Below are 19738 nucleotides of genomic sequence, written 5' to 3'. Positions count from 1 at the left end.
AAAATACCATTGGAATATATTGTCGATATTAACACAGAAATACTTGGTACCCCAATTACTGTTACCCTCCGCAAAATTGCAGTTTTGCTTTCGTAGAAAACAAGTTGAATATATCGTTTACATCGTCTCTCTATAGTTAAGTGTACAAAAAGTGTTTAAACAATGCTCGCCAACTGGAAAAGTATTATCAAATCAGGAAGTGTAATTCCAGTACGCATAAATTTCTAAAGAAAAATATTTCGTTAAAAAACCCCAGATAACTAAAAGCTTGTGACAGACCCTGGCCAGACGCTGGTATTGCGGATTAAAGTGTTTTAATAACAAACAAAATATCGATCAGACAACACTTGGTCTACAGACAAACAGACGGACAGGTGGAACACAAGGTTCCCCTTTTTTAAACAGGAGCACAAAAAACTCATTAAAGGGTACCTGCAGCCCAGCTGATGTGAAACATATGTTAAAGAGTTTATTTACCAAAATTTAATGCAAAAAACCGCATCGAAATCGGTGCAAAAATAATGGAGTTACGCCTCTTCAAAGTGGCTATTTTTACCTGCTTTGGGAAATCTAATCAAGAGAAAACAGAATTAGGCGATAACGAGGCTTCAGCGGAAGTGACGTCACGAGGTCAACACGAGGGAAAATTTCCTTACAAAGCTATACAAATTAAATTCGATTTTTCAGCCAAAATGATTGATATAGGTCTGATGTTTTGACGTATTTTGTTAATTTAAGTATCGTAGATCTAGAAATTTGTATCCGTTATTATTTTATTACAATCAGATTTCTTTTTAAAGGATTTTAAAATTTGTTATTCTCGTCGCCTTTTTACCGATGAATACGATATCTTAAAACGCTTACATGGGCAAATTTCTGTTCATTATTCATTTTATTGATTACATAATATCCTTTCACACACGAGTGATCCGAGATAATGACACAGGTTAAACAGGTAAACTAACGAAGCCACTGCTCCAGACACACGTGTATCTGGGGTATGTATACACAAGGTACACGAGTCTGGTGAACAAAGAGAGGGTTTCACACCTCTAGACTGGTAAATTGATTTGTGTATAATTAGCTACTCAATTGTTAAAAGATAAAACAGAAAAATAAATTAGACTGTGTAAAATCAAGCATTCGTCAGCTAAAACATGTGTATAGTCCGACAATCAGTGATTAAAGAAGCATGCATGATACTATTAAATAGTAAAACTAATGTTCGAAGTAAATGCCTTTATTGTTACTTATCTTATCACTTAAATAATGACAAAAATTTACAAATCTGCAATTGAAACCTTTTTTATGTGATCAAGTAATTATTTCGGATTTATAATTTCTTATTTAATAAAGTGCAACTTTCTTTCGAGCGCTATGGTCAGCAATTAAACGCTTTATAACTCCGTATAGCTTAAATTGTAATACTGACAACGAATCATTATGAAATCTAAATCAACTGGAACATTTTGACAAAGGATGTAAATAAATGTAAAATTAAATTCCATTATCGTATTTTTAAAAGAATACGAGACAGATATAATCATGTATGCAGCCATCTTGGACTTTCGCCTTGATCCGTTTATAATCCCATGTTTGTTTGTTAAAGAATGCATACTATTTTGATTGTTATTGGTCCGATATCAATATTATTGAATAATCGGGCGACATCATTTGTAATGTTATGCCTTATACGAGGAATAGACCCCGAGTTACCTTTTACGAAATATCATTATGTATTATTAATATTATTAATCAGTTAATAATGTCACTGAGAAATCATTCGAAAGAATGACAATATTAACTAAATATGTTTCTTATAACAATAATGCTTTGATTAATTGTCATTTTGCAACATATGGTGTGCATTTATATGTAAAATGTGTTACACATTTGACGAAATTCATGAAGCAAACAATTGTCCGAATTCGGCATTTTTGTTCGATAAAATACGGGTTAAACTCAAACGACAGTATAATTAGGCATCCAGGGTTGATAAGGAAACAAAATAACAGAAAGAAATGTTCATATATCGATAAAACAATGCAAGAAAACGAACAGTTTTTATACGTTATTCCTGTTTCTCATACAGCGGCGTTGACCCCGTGACGTCACAGTTCATCTCGCGCCAAATCGGCTTGATTCAAAACTCGTTCAGGTGTGAAATCGGGTTTTCCCCAAATATCTCGAAAACTACTTATGCGATCGCTGTAAAATTTTCAGGATGATGTTTTTACACATAGATCTCCATTATATCAAAAACTGACCGGCACTGCAGGTACCCTTTAACGTTTTATGAACACAAAACCCGCGAATTTATTTGGTCAAGGTTATTTATCTGCTACATGGATATAACATATATGGCTACATAATCAAACTTTTTTTTGGTTTCATTAATTTGATAAAAGGTTAATGTAGGTAATAGTCATACCATTGTCATATTGCTTATTGTGCAATCCATCAACATTATTTTACTAATTAAATGTCAAGTGCATCCAATTTTCCACTTCCCGATAACTGAACATACGTTTCCTAAAGCACATTCAAATATTTCATAATAAGTTCGATTTAGATAGATTATTGATGTTTCTGGTAATAATTGAAAACTGAAAATTACGGTATGGGTTGCAGAGAGAGAGAGAGGGAGAGAGAGAGAGAGAGAGAGAGAGAGAGAGAGAGAGAGAGAGAGAGATCTCCAGAACACTAAGACCTCGATGTAAGGATTATTTTCATTTAATGTTGAAAGAGCGAGTTCTCGTTATCTCCTATTTTGAAAAGACAGTTGAGTATCGTTTACTTCGTCTCTCTATAGTTAAATGTACATGTACAACAAGTGTTTAAACAATGCTCGCCAACTGTATAAGTATTATCAGTTCAGGAAGTGTAATTTTAGTACGCATAAATTTCTAAAGAAAACTATTTCGATAAAAAACCCAGATAACTAAAAGCTTGTGTGAGAATCTTGGTCAGACGCTGCTATTGCGGATTGAAGTGTTTTAAAAACCAACATAAAATCAGACAATACTTGGTCTACAGACAGACACACGACAGGTGGAACACACAGTCTTTCTTTTTTTCAAAGAGGATCATAAGAATTCATAAGCGTGTTTTGAACACAAAAATAAGTTCACTCGGTCAAGGTTTTTTTCCCTATATGACATTTATGATCATATAATCAAACGTCATTTATTTTGTTTCATTAATTTGATAAAAGCTTAACGTAGGTAATAATCATACCATTGTCAAATAAATTATCAATTTTCAATTTATGATATATTAGAACTTTTATGTCAAATGCATGCACTTTTCCACTTTTCCCAATAATTGAGTTTATTTTTTCTGATAGATGTTGAAAAGCACATTTTTATATTTCATGATAAGTAAATTCTATTTACAAAAAATTATGGTAGAGCTGAAGTTGTTGGTCACAAACGAAATCTAAAATATACAGTAGGTGTTGCACAGAGAGAAAGAGAGAGAGAAACACCAAAAACCTTGATTTAAGGATTCTTTTTGTTTAATGCTGAAAATTAGGATTGCATTTAACAAAAGAAAGTCTGAATATACGACAAAGTCATAAATATTTTCAGTTTTGTGGAATGGTTGTTAATGAACGAAATTTATTTGCAAGTATTTTGATAATGTCCATATTTTTATTTGACAGTCATTAAAATATAACACTGATAAGTTTGTGATTAGTTAACATTCATTGGTCGCAAATCGTTAGTTAAATTCTTTTGTAAATGACGATGCCTATGACAGCGAATTTCTGTTCTGTCGTATTTTTGTAAAGTTAGCAAATACTTTTAGTCTTCCCGGCAGGGCAGTTCCACGAGCCATCGCAGTTACAGGTACAGCTATATCTGTAGCAACCCTGGTCCATTTGAAAGGACCCACGCCCATAGGTTCTTCCATATGCTTCACAATTTCTACAAGCAGTGTTTCTGCCTCCAGAACATATGCTAGTAGTTAAACTGCTCGGGCAATTCCAAGATCCATCGCAGTTGCATCTACATGAGAAACGATTGCATCCTCTGTCGAACTGAAAATCGCTGCCGCCTCTGTATGAGCCTCCATTAACCTGGCAGTTTCCACAAGCGCCTGTATTTTGGTTGCCGCCTCCTGTACATTTGTTAATAGTTAAACTGCTCGGGCAATTCCAAGATCCATCGCAGTTGCACTTACAGGAGAAACGATAGCATCCTCTGTCGAACTGGAAATTGCTACCGCCTCTGTATGTACGTCCATCAACCTGGCAGTTTGTACAGCCCTGGGCACTACACACCACGAGGACAGCACTAAGGAGTACCAGAAGTTTCAGCATCTATAAATAGAAGGGGGAAATGCATGTCTTTGTTAAAAAATATGGAATATCATATAAGACCCTATGAACTGATTAAAAAAGGCTTCCCCCCCCAAAAAAATGACCAATGATGTGTTAAATTTTTTTTATATTGACTGGGTTTCGATTATGAAACAAACATCCGGATTATGCATGCGTTATTTAAGTCGTAACGTGCAGAAAATATTAATATGTTTTACGGTGCTACCGTTCTGGCGAGCGCAGCAAGAATTACAAATACCTTGCATCATTGTCAACCTAGTGTTATTTAGGTATCAACGAACGTTAAAGAATTTTTGAGAGAGTATTGCTCTACAATAGGTATGCTTAAGGTATTAATTTTAATGGTTATGATACATATACATCGCAACCCCCTACCCAGAGAGAGAGAGAGAGAGAGAGAGAGAGAGAGAGAGAGAGAGAGAGAGAGAGAGCCTGGTCCCTGTTTGTAGGTGTGTAATTTCCCACTTTTAAATTTAATGGCCTGACTATATGCAATATCTACATAAATTTTTTAACTGTTTATTTATTTTTCATTTTATTCCTTTTTATTTAGTTCAAAATGTCCCATTGTTTATTTCCTCCCTTCTCATATACTTATATACACCTGCCTACTGTACATGCATGTACAATTAGCTTAAAAATGGATCGATATGACAGTAAAGTATGGCTCTTGCTAGTATATATTTATATAATCTCTATATTAAAACAAATTAAAAACAAAATTAATCATATGTCAATGAGGCAGGTATCGCAGTCTTTACTGAAATAGCTAGTACACTCATTACAGATGTTTGATCCGCCTCTAAATTTATCGCGGGAAATATAGCACGAGTGCACTGTGACGTCATCCATGACTTTGTTCGTCTTTGTTTACGTTTCTCGACTCAATACGAAGGTATGGAAGCATGTAACAAATCTTTTGAGTCTCGCCAAAGCTTATGCAGCACTCAAAACGTGTCTTCAAACTTTAAGTCACCGTAAATTACGAGTTAAAAGTCGGCCATTTTTGGCATAGCACCACGGGTGAAAACATTAGAGAGCATTATGGGACGTAGACAAAAAATTTTGTTTGATGAACTGTAGGTTTAGCTCGTTCTTTTTCCCGCGCACACTGGTTCTTAGAGCTCGCTTCGCTCACCGGCGCTGCGCGCCGGCGAGCTGCGCTCGCTATTATTAACAGTTAAATTTTTTTTATTGACTTTCAAGGGTTTTTATTATAAAACAAACATCAGTGTTACGCATGCGTTAATCAAATAGAAACGTGAATCGGGATAAACAAAAATGAACTGGATGTTTGCGAGTCCTAAAACGGTGGTTTCTGTTCTACGCTAAGTAATCATGCAGTGCTCTGTACTCTCTTTAGGGAAGTAAAGACAGATAAAATAGAATCTGTAATAATGAAATCCGCTCTATTTTATATTTTGTTGCGGAAGGTTGGGTGCTTTAATATATGGTCCATACCTTGATTATTGTTTATTATTAAAACATCACTTCTTAAATTAGTCCACCATGTTTACATGCAGAGCAATTTTATTTCTGCTTGAAAGAATACTAATTTATTTATATTTAGACAGCAAGTAACTGAAAAAGTAGTCTCTCTAAATCAAACTTCGAGTATGAATTTTTTTAGACCAAACTTTTAAAATAAATTAAATATAAAAATATAGCTTATCCGTTCCGATTTTATCAAGCAATTCTAAGTTTTAATCATTTGTTTCAGATTTTCAACGATTGAGTATTGCGGTTGCCACAGTACTTGTTAAAATTAATAATATTTCAAAAGTTTAGTTTTAAATTGTTCATAAATACAATAAGTTATATCTTTTTCTAAAGGACTTCTAACCCATAAACAGCAAACGTTAGCGGTTAAGGTATTCAATGTATAACGACCACATGTTGTACATTGTAAATGAATGATCAGATAGTTTGAATCATGGTATCATTTTGAAGGTGTTATCAAATAAAAATACCCCATAGATAGAATTTTTCAAAATTTTGATTATAGTCCAAATTCAGTCGCACATTTTGACATTGAAGTCTATGGGCAGCGCATGTTTTTATTACGATATCGTAAAAAGTGACTTTAATTCATACAAATATCTTGGTTAATATATGCAGAAACTCTCTCTTTATTCAAATATGAAATAAAACGAACCATTTACCACAAACAGATATTGAAAAAAATATTAATTTTTTAAAAATTTTTCTCTATTTCATAAAGGGATAGTAACCCTTCAAAAATGGCCGGCTTCTTATATGTGATCAGCCATGTAAATCTAATTTAATTCACTTTCATCGTTATTTTGCAATACATATTTAACTCATATAAAATGATTAAAATTGCTCAACATTCCTTCATTATACATTGAATACCTAAGAAAAAAATAATAATGCGTTTTCCTTATTAGATGATGTTTGAATTCTGGTAATTTTTTGAACAAATATGAAGTTTCTACCCTCTGTATTTGGAAACAATCCTATAATATATGAATTATGGCAACCTACATGTACACATGTAAAAAAAACGAAATATATTTTATTACGCATTAATAAGACAGAAAAAAATGTTTTTTTTTAAAGAATTCAGAGCCCATGCTGATAAAGATATATTTCCAAGAAATGTTTTCGAAAATAAAAGGTTTGATTTGTCCGGAGTTTAAAGCTAACGTACCTTTAAAAATGATGGATGATCCTTTCAAGACAATTTTAGCCTGAACATTTGTACTTATATAGCCCGATGCGAAGCCGACATTGCATTGATGCAGCGATAGCAATTGTGTTCAAATTATAGTAAGTAACAATTTAGCTATATTTGTAATAGAGCATTTTATAAATGACATTTTATAACATGAACGAACACTGATTATCAAAGTCCAATTTACAGTGTATTGCTGACTTATAATTTGGTTACAAATTCGATCCCGTATTTGATATAATTAAAGAATGTTGAAGAATATACGAAAGTGACCTTTAAAAACCAGACCCTTTTCATTTATGAATAATAATCGTTCACAACATTCCCAGAAAGCATGCATTAATTTACAATGTCCAATAATTCCTCTTTGGAAAGCATAATGCCACTTCTTCTTATTTGGTAATTTGTGATTTGATTTGAACATAATTTTATTGTACTTATTTTACAGTTGGGTGTGGGCACAAGTTCTGTAACTTAGATCGTCCTCTCCCTTCTTGTCCCGGGTAATTTGTGTTTTGCCTTGGGAAAAAATAATTTTCATCACGAGCTTCGTTTGCCTAACATTAAACAAATATCCGGCTATTTGGTAAGATATTTTTCATTAAATAGAATGCTAATACTCTGATATGTTTGTGATAATCATCAGCAGAATTGTTGTTTTCATCAAAATTATACATTTACATCTACCAAGTATTATTTCCTGTATTTCTTACGGAAACATATATTATAGTTAATTCATAACTCTATAGAAACAGCCAGACCGAAATCCTATTTATCAATTGGTCGAAATCTACAGCGACTGAAGCTGACAAGAAACTGACAGGACAAAAATTGACACGCCCTGTTTATCGGTTGGTCGAAACCTACAGCGACCTAAGAAAAATACGGACTGCACGATAAAATCATGATAATGGCAGACTCAAAGTATAACAAGAGACGAATTGGCTGTTTCTTCTAGCTAACGTACTTTCGTGCGGTAACTTTAATATAGTGAATTTTACCAACTTTTTATAGTCAATTTATTAATTAGTTAATATAAACAATAAAATGTTTTCTTTGATGATTCATGCGGGTTATGAATTCGAAGGTAGCAATCATTGCAGAAATTTTTTTCATAACCCGCTAACGCGGGTTATGCTTTTTTCTTCGTTTATATCTTCGTTTGTTGTTTTTTTATTTTTTGGCAGGCGCGAATTAGTAGTTATACGTGGTGTCATACAGTATTACAGCTAATGACAACAGTGCTTTTATTTAAACATCAGAAAGAGCACGATTTGATGCAACTTCTCGCCTCCTAGTATTTTGAATGCTCGATTAATTCATTTCGAAATCAACAGAAAGAAGTATTTATTCATATTCAAATCATGTAACATTTTCTGCAAATGTAATTGAAGATATTGCAATAATACTTATTCAGCATTTCATCATCTTTGCAATTTTAAAACCAACGATGCATTTTTTTTGGAGGGATGAATTATTCAAACAAAGCAGCTAGCATTGTCGAGAAAGTACAAAAACTGCTACAGTGGGCCAGACAATGTACACTTCTGACATTTCCTGCATGAAAAATGAGAAAAAGCATTTTATTAATTATTTTTTCATCTACATGTACCATTGAATTATTCGATAAAGAAGATGGGGGAATGTGATGGCGCAAATGCCCATTCGGTTTTGTAGTGAAATACAGAAGGGCTGTGGGTGCTTTTTCTGTGTAGACATTAAAAAATTGTTCGTTGGTTTTACATATGACCTAATATCAAAAGTATGTTATTTTCCTGAAACCTCACGCCTTTGTATATAGTAGTGTCCAGAATATTGACGCTTTTTTCTGAGATTTCATACGTGAATTTCAGGTGTTCGTGACATGTATTGCCGATGTCAAAATATTCTAGAATTTCATTTTGTGTGCCGTTGAAGGCTATAAAACCATCGTCTCTAAATCGTCCGTGGTAAAGAACTTGATTGGCGAATTTGAATTTTGATATTACATAGTTGGTGATTTGATTCATTCTTGTATCTGAAATTTCTGTATATGGTATGGCACCCATACTGCATCCTATGATTTGTTTAAAATATATCCATTGAACTCAAAGTAATTGTTTTCTAAGATGCATTTTAATAAGAAGATAAGATCTTCGCTCCCTGGATAAGGAATGTCGATTTGTAGTTTGTTTGCGTTTTTGTAAGTTTCATTGGCGGCGCTGAGTATTTCGCCGAATTCAATGTTGGTATACATTCTAGTTACATGACATGTAATCAGTAACACTTCTGCTTGAAGTTCGAGAGTCTCAACTTTATTGATAAAATCGGCGGTGTCCTGAATATAAGTTGATTGATTTTGTACTATGGGAATGAGAAAGTAATAGCAATATGCGCCGATTTTCCGTGTTGGCGTATCACACTGTGAAATAATCGGGCGGCCAGTTGGTAGTTTTCTGATGCTGCTCAGGCCGTTTTGAAGGGCATATCCGACTTCATCTTTGATTTTGTGTATTTTAGGGAGCAATTATAGATGACCGCATGTTAGCGATGGTTTGTTATCGCAGAGATAACGACAAGTTTCCTTATCTATCGAGCCCTTAGAGTACATTTGCGTTACTCTTTTTTTATGATATGATGCAGGTTCTGTAGATTTGGTTTATCAACTTGCATGTAATGTTTTGATTTGAGTTGACGCATGGCATCTGTAATATATTGGTCTTTGTCCATGATGACAATTGTATTGCTTTTGTCCGCTATTTTGATAACAATATTGTTATTGTTCTCAGCGACGTCAGCGCTTCTCTTTCAAGCTTAGAAGTATTATTTTGAATTTTCTTGATTGGAATAGTAGACAATTCTAATTTATTTTTGTCTATGTAGTCCTTTAATGCATAACATGTGAATGAGGGGTTGTAACCAGATGGTTTTTTGAATGGCTGAATTGGAAGATTTTCCCCTTTGTCAAAATGATACTAGCATCGGAGTTTTCCAGCAAACTCGTCAAAGTCGTTTAATATGATTTTTTTAATGTTGCTGTTTTGTGGAGTCGGTATAATTTTTAAACCTTTACTGAGCAGAGAATACTCGTTTTGGTTGACTTTGTACTTAGATAGATTGAGTATATACTTCTGAGAGTTGTTCTCGTTATTTTTGTATGTATTTTTGAAGTAGATTATACTGGGATCTACGTTATAGTTTTTTCTGGTTTTGTTCTGCTTTTAAAACGTCTTGCCATTTTGATAAAGAATAACCAAAAATGTAGAAGAACGTTGTTACTTATGAGAATCAAAGGTTCCGTCTACTAAACGACTGGTCGATGTAGTAGAGGAAAGTAACTGCTTTGTTAAAATCTTTGGGAAGATATCAGTTAAGACAACACGTCGCTTCAAACTACGCCCCGTTTGAAACTGAGGATAATAGACCTAAATAACCACAACACAATTTTGTGTTAACAATCAAATGATAATGAATAAAAACAAATAATGCAATTATAATGGTATAGTCTGGTATCACATGATCTGTAAACAACACAGTAGTATTCTAATCTTTCACTAACAAAGTAAGTTATTAATTTTATACATGTTCTTGATCATGAGGGTTTAACAGTTCCAATCACAGAGTATTGTGCATCACATTGTCACAGAAACACTATATTCATTTCAAGTAAAGTGTTTTTAGAAATTTTTATTTGAACAACCCGTTGGTCAGAACATTATAAGTTTGAATATGGCCTGCCTCTTAGTTGTTGTCTGCGTACGTGGTCCGGGTCTTCTGCGTGGTCTTTTACACTGGTCCCGCGTTTTGGAGTTAGATTGGGTTGCTGTTGCTATCCTGCTTCCTGGATTTCCGATATCTGTTCTTAGTTGATTTTGGTACTAGTAATGTTTTCGTCAAAGCAAAGCCTTTCACATTCAAAATCGACAGACTGGCGCCTTACTGCTTGGAGAGTCTGAATTCGGATTTAGTTACTCTCCATTTCCTTGGTTTTTATTTCGGCCTCCACATAGTCGATGACTAATTGGGTTGTTTGTTTATTCTGGGATTCGGCCATGTCTCGCCAGAATTTTCAAACTTCTCATTTCCTTCGCCGTCCAAGTTTAGCGCACAGTAAGACCGGGTATGAAACCAAGTCGGAAATCTTCCTGTCTGGATGCCATTAATCAGTTGATCGCGTAATTTTTTTTTAATATGATTTGACTTACTTCGGATATAGCCACTTTTTAATTAGATGATCGAAATCAAATCAATTACTATATAACTCTTTTGTTAAGGGCTCTCTACAGCTGTCAATCGGATACCGTCAATCGGAATGTGACGTCGCTGTGAACTTCGAGAAATTCTTAACGATTATAAACATTACTTATGTGAGATAAAAATTTTAGCGACTGCTGATTGGATGCAAAAACGGTTTATGTTCGAAATCAGATTACGCACTTTCCGGGCACCTAGCATGATTTTTTAAAGTGTGGTGAATGGGCAGACTCATCCAAAAAAACTTTTGACAAGCAAAGAAAAAAAAGGGGGAGGGGGGGGAATGACTCCATCTTTAATTTATTCACTTTTTGATATGTAAATTTAAGAAAAATGTTCGCTGCGAGAATAAGTGGGGGCCTGAGGGGGAGGGGGGGAAGCCCACCCCCTGATGCTACGTGCTGCTTTTATAAACAGTAAATATTCAATATATATCAGTGATAAGACTTTCAGATGACCGGTCTATTGCATAATTTCTCATCTTCTCTCTCTCTCTCTCTCTCTCTCTCTCTCTCTCTCTCTCCTTCATTCTTTACTACTAATTTTTTGACTTTCAATGTAAAGAATAGCTTTCGCTCCTTTTTCATTTATTTATAATTATTTTCCTTAAAAGAAGTAACAAACGACAACGTTCTCAAATTTTAATACTATATGGTATTTCCTGCTTAAACATCAACTCCAATGAAGAGCAACTTTGCTTTTACCTCTTCTGGTATAATTGAGACATTTAGCAAATAAAAATGTCGCCATCTTTTTTGTTCTACCATATGCGCGTTAGCGATTCTATATTATCGGGATTTGATGAAAACCCGTTGAATCGCGGAATTAAGTTCTCACGTAAAAAAGCATATTCACAGTAATACACCAACGAAAACATGGTTTTTAAAAGGAGGAGGTTCTCCTCTCAACAAAGCTGGACCCGACAATGATCAAAAGTATTGTAAATGGGCTTTGTATTATTGATCACATAATGATATGTATAAATAACTGTAATGCACTTTATTTCATTTAACTCAAAGTGTGTACAGATTTTTGGAGATTTTTTCCGCAAATTATGTTTAAAGACATTCACAATACAACAGTACACTAGTAGTAACTTTATTTCGAGTACCACCATTTCGATCAGTAAATAAAAAAGCATTTACATGTAACGAATCAATTTTGAGAGATACGTTGTGTTTAGATGATCTAATACAGCCGCTGATTTATTTTCTTGCTTGCAGGTGAAAGAATTCAAAGCCCGCTTTCCACATATGGACAACGAGCCAACTCCATTTCCTTCAGCATTAGTGCGGATTTGACTAAAAAAACAACTTTTTAGTTCGCAACTCTCTGTCCGAATCAACATTATCAGCTTACAAATCAGCTTATTTAACCTACAAGTGTTTTATTGAACAATCCTTTGAACATCATGCATCCCCTCTACCACCCTGTGTTCATCACCTGTCAGCATTTATTGCGCATTGCTACCTGAAAGAATTTGCTGCATCCCCAACTTCAACACTAATTTCGTCACTTTGTTTCATTTTCCATCTTGGTACATGTACATGTAACTACACAGATATTACACAACATTTCACCATTCGTAAAATGCCTCAGAGATTCCGGAAATCGAAACCATCATCTGACTCACGGCCAGCTATAACCCCAACAATTTTGAAGGAAATAATTCATGCTTTGGTGTTACTACCACCTCAGCTTTTTTTTGCTAAATCCCTCCCTCGGGCCATGTTTACTTTAGCATTTTGTGCTTTTTTACGAGTAGGAGAGTGCTCCAACCCAGCATTTTCTTCTTCTATACGCCTGATGCAAAATACGACGGATCCTTTAGTTTGCCAATGCCAAGCACTTCTACATTACCTAAATCTTAGGAAACAGTACTCACCATCGGAGCCGCTATTTTCCTTCATGGATGGTTCGCCCATCTCGCGTCAATACTTCACACAGCAACTGCGTTCGGCTTTAGCTTTTTGTAATTTGGACTTGCACCTTAATATGTACAAAGCTCACAGCTTCCTCATTGGGTCTGCTACTACAGCTGCCTCACAGGGGTTTTCGGAATTACAAATTCAGAGCATTGGTAGATTGAACTCTGGTGCTTTTAAAAAGTTCATTAGAATCCCTACACTTAAGTTTTGATTGACATTCGGTTTTTTTAGTTGGATGGTGAAGACAGGGGCTTCACAATCCTGTTATCTAGCAACCATTAGACAGGGGCTACTGGTTGTGATTTGAATATCTGTGCAATTATCTTACTTTGAGTCAGGGGCTCAAACAGTCAATGTGCTTGTACATGTTTTGTCTTTTGCAATAATAGTCTTTATGTTGTAACCTTTTTTAGTTTATAGTTAATAACAATCATTAGACAGGGGCTACTGGTTGTGTTTTTGACTTATCTTACTTTGAGTCAGGGACTAAAACACTCAAATTTGCTCGTACATGTATGCTTTTTCTAAAAATAGTCGTTATGTTGAATGGTGTTCCTTTTCCCACCAATAAGTAATTTTGTTAGAACCTGGTACAATTTTTCTTAATCATGCACTGACATTTCTGTTCAATTGCAATGTGGCTTTTGGATATGGGGCTTTCACAAGATTGTCTATATTTATATATATACGGACATATAAATCTATCGATGATTGATATAGCCTATCTTGTTAAGGTGGCAGATGAACACCCAATATCTTTACTTATATAGCAGGTACTTTATTATTCATTCCTGCCAAGGGTCTAAAACTTTGCCGCATGATAATTTACTAGTCACAATCTTAGGATACTGTGTGATATTTTCAAGGTTTTTTGTATGAATATTGTTCTTTGAGTTAAATGTCATTTATTGGAGGAAATGCCTATTTTCTACTTGTCACATCACATCACATATTCTTTATTTCGTATTATATTATGTTGTGACTTTGACTATGGCATTATGTTTCATGCAACTTTTATGCTATGTATTCTTCAATAAATGACCTGTTTCATTCTTTACGAAAAAGTTAAGTTTTGTATGTAATAGTATAGATGTGAGCAGGCAGGCATAAACATAACAAGTGCTTGAACCATGTACATTTTATATGCAGTAAAGAAGTAAAGAATAATCATTACACATTATATATAATGATATAACTTTAATGATTTTATAATATTCTGATTGTTTCGTTTCGACAGGTTTCGTTTTGTTTCGTTTATTTTCGTATCTGTAAGTTCGATTGTTTCGGTAGATTTCGTTTCGTTTTTATTTCGTTTCGTTTCGTTTCTATTTTGTTTTGAACTTTACATGAACACCAAGTATGGCATATTATAGATAGAGAACAATCACACAATGAAAGAGTTGTCAAAGAAAGAATAAATGCCAACGTTAAATTGTAACTCTAATTTAAGGAATAAAGCTACACGATATACTATTATAAGCTGCTTTTTGTTATTGTTTTAAGGCTCTGGCTAATAATATGGATTTACTGGCGTTGTTTCTGTTAAAAAATACCATTGGAATACATTGTTGATAATAACACAAATATAGTTTTATAGTTTTGCTTTCGGAGAAAACACAGTTGAATATATCGTTTACTTCGACTCTTTATAGTTAAATGTACATGTGAAAACAAGTGTTTAAACAATGCTCGCCAACTGGAAAAGAATTATCACTTCTCGAAGTGTAACGTCAGTACGCATAACTTTCTAAAGAAAATATTTCTATAAAAAACCCAGATAACTTAAAGCTTGTGTCAGACCCTGGTCAGGCGCTGCTATTGCGGACTAAAGTGTTTTAAAAACAAACAAAATATCGATCAGATAATACTGGGTCTACAGACAGACAAACAAACATGTGGAACACAATGTTTATATTTTTCCAAAGGGGAGCATTAATATTCATAAATGTGTTTTGAACACAAAACCCGCAAATTCACTTGATTTAAGTCTTATTTTCATTTAATGCTGAAAATTGGTGATGATTTTACCAAAAGAGCTTAGACAAAGTCGTAAATATTTTCAGTTTCATGGAATAGTCCTTAATGAACAGAATGTATGTAAAACCATTTGCAAGTATTTTGATTTCCATATTTATTTTTTACAGTCATTTGAATAAAACATTGAATAGTTTGTGATTAGTTAGTATTCATTAATTTGGTCGCAAGTCTGTTGCAAATGTCGAATCATATGACAGCAATTTCTCGTAATGTCGTACTTCCTGAAAGTTAGCAAATATTTGTGGTCCTCTGATTTGGGCAGTCATACGAGCCATCGCAATTACAGATACAGTTATATCGGTAGCAACCCTTGTCCATTTGAAAGAGACCGCGCCCATAGGTTCTTCCATATGCGTTACAGTTTCTGCAAGCGGGGTCTGAACTTTGGTATCCGCCTCCTGTACATTTGTTAATAGTTGAACTGTTTGGGCAATCCCAAGATCCATTGCAGTTGCACCTACAGGAGAAACGATAGCATCCTGTGTCGAACTGGAAATTGCTACCGCCTCTGTATGTACGTCCATCAACCTGGCAGTTTGTACAGCCCTGGGCACTACATACCACGAGGACAGCACTAAGGAGTACCAGAAGTTTCAGCATCTATATAAATGGAATGGGAAAATTCATAAAGACCTTATGAACTGATAAAAGGGGATATAAAAAACATTAATACTATGAGTTGAAACAATTTTTAATGACTAGGTTTCAATTTTAAAAGAAACATCCGGATTATGCATGCGTTATTTAAAGGTCATATGAAACGATATCCTGACCATATTGAGTTTTATACGGGAATGAGTTCATAAGTGCCTATTTAATAAGACTGACATTGTTTTTTGGATATTTTATGCAAAATGTGAGCGCCAGAGTCGATCAAAATCACTTAATCGGGAAAACTAACATTGACGTACGCGGCTTACCTCCCTTGCTTATGACGTCAGTAAGACCCAATAGCCTTATAAAGCTATGTTGTGAATACAAATATCCTAGTCATTTTGCAGCATTTTAAAAGAAAACAAAATACTATTTTATATAAAAACTTGTATAATTATACAATAATCAACCATATCAGTATTTTTTCTCTCAAGAAATGAAATTGTGTGCGTTTAATAGCGTGTACATATTCAGTTTCGAGACTCAGTGCACGGAGAATGAATGATTTTCTTTATAGATCCACATGCAAGTATAATATAATTTTAATATATGCGTGTATATATATGTTTTATTTCGATCTTTTTAATGAAATTGGCAAATTCAAAAATAACTGATCGTTTTTTCCCATTTGCACGTTCATGCAATTCATTAAGATTTTTCCCAAACAACTTATAGGCCTCGTGGTGCCTCATTCGCTTCACGATTATATTGTTTGTTTCGCTTTCAAATTCACAAATATGTTACCATTTAATTATTTTTAGTCTAAGAAAAATTTCTTTAAATGTTTAATTTGTTTTTGAAACGTGTACTTGTATGTGCGGTGTTTTGATTTTACAACGTGTATGTGTGGTGTTTATAGTTATACTCACAGATCCCTTCTATGTCACTTTCTTCCGCAATGTTTTCTTTCGTTTTTTTTTTATCATTATTGATGCTTGTTCTTTATAAAATCTGTTGATTATCTTCACATTCGTTCACAACTTTTTTTTTATCAAACAACCGATTTATTTTACCGATACATTTCTAAATCCTTAAATGCCATATTTCCGCGATCTAATTTAATAAAACGTTAATACACGTGTACACAAAGTATTTTCTAATATAAAGATATTGCTACATGTATATATCAATAAGTCAGAAATAAAATTTAAGAATAATTTTGCGGCATTTTATAGCAGCTCTTAAATACAAACTATGTACACAATGCCTTAAACATTTCCATTGGCCTGCCGTATACTTTTTTATGTGATAAAATAAATCAAATCAATTAAAATGCTTTAATTCCCTTTAAATGTAGCTCAATCATTATACGTACCGAAAAAGAAAATGATGTTTCTATTTCAAAAGGATAAGGATAATTCATTAATCAGCTGATAATTTTGGAGCATTTCTTTCGTTAAATTTCCACTGCAGTACGGGATCTTCATCATGATTTTACTCTGGTGAGAAGCTGATATTAGATTTATTCATTAAAACTAAGTCATCTGTAGGCTACTACGAAATCAAATGATCTCATTTGGAAAGAAAGACACGTTCATGTATGCAAAAATTACTAAAATTTAATCGATAAACTACTGTAAAATTACACTAGTTTTGATGCATTGTTTACATCGGTGGGTCTCTGTGACGTCATAAATCCACAAAATCAAGAACGATAAGCGGGGAAGAATTTTTTCAGGTGCTCAGTTTTCACGGTTATATCTCAGTAATGCAAAGGCAAAAAAAATCTTGCATCACGTATTTTAACATTTGTTTATACCAAGCTTTATATTTATGAAAGAAAATCATAGTGTTAAAAATCGTTTCATATGACCTTTAAGTCGAAACGTGCCGAAAAATATTATTATCAGTTGAAACAATTTTTTTTGACTTTGGGTTTCGATTATAAAACAAACATTCGAAGATTCGAAGTAGAAACGTGAACGGTGATATGCAAAAATGAACTGGATGTTTTTTTCCTGTTATACGCTTAAGTGAGCAGTGCTCTGTACTCTCTTTAGGAAAGTAAAGACAGATAAAATAGAATCTGTAATAATGAAGCCCGTCCCAGTTTATATTTTATCACGGATAGTCGGGTGCTTTAATTCATCCATACCTTGATTATTGTTCATTAATGAAAACATCACTTCTTGAATTAGTCCACCATGTTTACATGCAGAGCAATTTCATTTTTGCTTAAAAGAAAGAACTAATTTATTTATATTTTGGACAGCAAGTGAAAGTAGAAAAAGTAGTCTCTCTAATTCAAACATCGAATATTTAATTGTCTTTCTCAAACTTTGAAAATAATTTGATTATAAAATATAAAAATATAGCTTAGCCGTTCCTATTTTATCAAGCAATTCTAAATTTTAATCATTTGTCTCAGATTTTTAACGGTTGAGTAATGCGGTTGCCACAGTACTTTTTAAAATTAATAATATTTCAAACGTTTAGTTTTAAATTGTTCATAAAAAATAATGAGTTATATCTTTTTCTAAAGGACTTCTAACCCATAAACAGCAAACGTTTGCGGTTAAGGTATTCAATGTATAACGACCACATGTTGTACATTGTAAATGAATGATCAGATAGTTTGAATCATGGTATCATTTCGAAAGTGTTATCAAATACCCACAGATGGAATTATTTTGAAATTTTGAGATTAAAGTCAAAATTCAATCGCACATTTTCACATTTAAGTCTATGGACAGCGCATGTTTTTATTAAGATATTGTAAAAAGTGACTTAAATTCATACAATTTTCGTGGTAAATTTATGCACAAACGCTCAATTCAAATATGAAATAATTATATATATATGAATATGAAATATAAATAATAAATGATTTACAACACAAAGATATTAAAAAAAATAAAATTTTTCTCCATTTCATTAAGGTACATGTAGGGTAACTCTTATAAAAGTTGTAGGTGCAAAATGACCGGTTCTTATATGTGATTAGTCATGTAAATTCAATTTAATTCACTCTTATCGTTATCTTGCAGTACATATTTCACTAATATAAAATGATTCATAATTACTCAACATTTCTTCATTATACATTGAATACCTAAGAAAACAATGATATATTTTTTTTTTTTGCACATTACGAAAATGTAATTGAAGCCCTTATCTTAATACCTCAAATTAAAGGTGATGGTTGAATTTTAATTCATTTTAAATTTCTCCTCTCTGTATTTGGAAACAATCCTATAAAATATAAATTTTGGCGACCTATACATGTAACCGAGCAAAATATATTTTGTTACGCTCTGATAAGAAAGAAAATAAGTAAAAAGTGTTTTAAAGAATTCAGAGCCCATGCTGATAAAGATATCTTTCAAAAAAGTTTTTGAAAAAAAACCCCACAAACATTTGATTTGTCTGCATAAAAACAGAAATAGTTAAGTATTAGAAAAGTTGAAGCCAATCTAACGTACCTTTAAATGATGATGATCCTTTCAAGACAACTTAAGCCTGAACATTTGTACTTATATATCCCGATTCGAAGCCGACATTGACGCAATGATAGCAATTGTGTTCAAATTAAATAACAATTAAGCTCTATTTGTAATTATTGAACATTTTACTATACAAATGACATTTTATAACATGAACGAAATAACACTGATTACTAGTATCAAAACGAAGTCAATTTACACCATATTGCTCACTTATAATTTGGTAACAAACTCCCGTACTTGATATAATTAAAGAATATTGAAAGAAATGTACGAAAGTAAATTAAGGACATTTTTATTTATAAACAAAACACTTCAAAGCTTTTGCGATATGATCATAATGCACAACTTCCTGTTAATTAATAATGAACGCGAAACGTTCGCTATACTATGCGTTACTTTT

At 33.3% G+C, this 19738-nt stretch overlaps 2 long non-coding RNA genes across 2 annotated transcripts; both read right to left on the bottom strand.

The window, feature by feature from the left end:
- Positions 1 to 3633: 3633 nt before the first annotated feature.
- On the bottom strand, positions 3634 to 7124 carry LOC128181116 (uncharacterized). The gene is made up of 2 exons (XR_008243286.1): positions 7017 to 7124; positions 3634 to 4324 (listed from the first exon to the last, which is right to left on the bottom strand). It is a non-coding gene; the product is annotated as an uncharacterized LOC128181116 (long non-coding RNA).
- An 8191-nt stretch (positions 7125 to 15315) lies between these two features.
- LOC128181732 (uncharacterized) lies at positions 15316 to 19372 on the bottom strand. The gene is made up of 2 exons (XR_008243359.1): positions 19315 to 19372; positions 15316 to 15838 (listed from the first exon to the last, which is right to left on the bottom strand). It is a non-coding gene; the product is annotated as an uncharacterized LOC128181732 (long non-coding RNA).
- Positions 19373 to 19738: the final 366 nt, after the last annotated feature.

This window comes from Crassostrea angulata, chromosome 4 (assembly GCF_025612915.1).
Source record: "Crassostrea angulata isolate pt1a10 chromosome 4, ASM2561291v2, whole genome shotgun sequence".
NCBI lineage: Eukaryota > Metazoa > Mollusca > Bivalvia > Ostreida > Ostreidae > Magallana > Magallana angulata.
This window is presented reverse-complemented; position numbering and strand designations above follow the sequence as displayed.